Source organism: Berghia stephanieae, chromosome 5 (genome assembly GCF_034508935.2).
Source record: "Berghia stephanieae isolate SIO BIC M18660-M18661 chromosome 5, UCSD_Bste_1.3, whole genome shotgun sequence".
In the NCBI taxonomy this organism is placed as follows: Eukaryota; Metazoa; Mollusca; class Gastropoda; order Nudibranchia; family Aeolidiidae; genus Berghia; species Berghia stephanieae.
Genome location: NC_088364.1, coordinates 37651134 through 37652932, shown reverse-complemented (window position 1 = coordinate 37652932; position 1799 = coordinate 37651134). Strand labels below are relative to the sequence as shown.

The following is a 1799-nucleotide window of genomic DNA, read 5'->3' as shown; positions in this document are numbered from 1 at the left end:
TAATAATAATAATAATAATGATAATAATAATAATAATGAAAATAATAATAATGACAATAATGATAACAATAATGATAGTTTTAAAATAATAATAAATTTTAAAAAATAATAATGATAATAATAACAATAAAAATAACAATAATAATAATAATAATAATAATAATAATAATAATAATAATAATATCATCATCATCATCATCATCATCATTCATATTATAATAATAATAATAATAATAATAATAATAATAATAATAATAATAATAATAATAATAATGATATGATGATGATGATGATGATGATGATGATGATGATGATGATGATGATGATGATGATGATGATAATAATAATAATAATGGTGATGATAATCATAGAAGATTGCACAATACAATGATTAAACTTCAACTAATTAACTTATTCTTCGTTTGTTGATTTTTTCTCAGAGAAAAGCGCTGCTTTAAAATTATCTTCTAGAGAATGCACACACAAAAAAAAACAACAACAAAAAACAAAAAACAACAAACAAACGTGAAAAGCAAGAATATCAAAGTGCTCAATTCAGCACAATTCTCTTTAAATAATAATATATTCAGGTAGTAATATCTGCTGTTTTTCTTTCATTTCTATCTCTCCTGCTCCCCTTATATTACCCAATTTCTGAGTTTTATTTTATTTAAATACCACATCGCACTCCAGAGAATGAGAAAATTAAGAGGAGTAACTCATTTCAATTACACCTTCAAATGTTTTTATTTCTTTCAAGTTTTAAAAAATACACTTCTACTCATTATTTTAGGTGGGTATCTAATTTGTGCGGCTATGTGGTCTAGTGGTTTGACACTCGCTTTCGGATCGGAAGGTCCTGGGTTCGAGCCTCGCGCTCGGCGCATAGTTGAGTCCTTGGAAAAGACTCTTTACTCACATTCTCTCACCGTACTCAGGTGTAAAGTGAGTACCTGGCCGTTAACAGTGTTGTCTTTGTCCGAAAAATTGTAATATCGCCTAATAGGCGTTATGTCCCGTCCTACATGTTAAATGTTGCTGTTGACCAGGGACTCCTTGTAATTCGCTTTGAGCACATTTAGTGGATATTGTGCTTTATAAAAGCGCATTTACTTATTTATCATTTATTAAGACAACATGGAGTAGGGAGGGGTGGGAATCATTACACAATAGGTATACTTTGACTTTGAATATGAATCTCTGAAAGGCCTCGCTTATTCTTTGAAAAAAAACATCTTATATTATTATTATTTCACGGTAAAGAGTAAGAGCTGACCTCCATTGATGAGAGTAAAAAGGAACTTATAAGTACAATATTGGTGGTGTGTGTGTGTGTGTGTGTGTGTGTGCGTGTGTGTGTGTGTATGTGTGTGTGTGTGAGTGTTAACGGTTATTTACAAAATGTTTGTTAAAATACCGAATGATTTTGAATCAAAACGAGGGAAAATTTATGGAACACAGTGCCTCGTGCCTCCCATGACATTCTTTAGACAAAAAGAGCTATTCCCAGCGACACCGTACAATCAGCTGATCCGCCCACAAATAATACAACTTTGTATATCTATGACCGGTCTTCATCAATAAACAACAAATAACATCAGACATACGTTATTGTTTTTGTTTTCAATTTGCTTTTATCATTGTTTTACTAGCCATAACCGGAAGGGTATTGTAGAGCAGTGCTTGTCAACCTTTTTCCAAATCGCACACATTTTCAACTTTTACTTAAAAGCTTGAACACATCAGTCGTCACTTCTACACTAAAATTGCATCGATCTTAATGAAGACATTTGTTTATC

At 30.9% G+C, this 1799-nt stretch overlaps 1 protein-coding gene across 1 annotated transcript in view; it reads right to left on the bottom strand.

Annotated features, from left to right (window-relative positions):
- Positions 1 to 649, bottom strand: part of LOC144972865 (uncharacterized) — a 23729-nt gene extending 23080 nt beyond the window's left edge. Inside the window, exon 1 of the mRNA XM_078914611.1 lies at positions 526 to 649. The gene's annotated coding sequence lies outside the window, so the exon portion shown is untranslated. The remainder of the gene's footprint in view (positions 1 to 525) is intronic.
- Between the last annotated feature and the right edge of the window lie 1150 nt (positions 650 to 1799).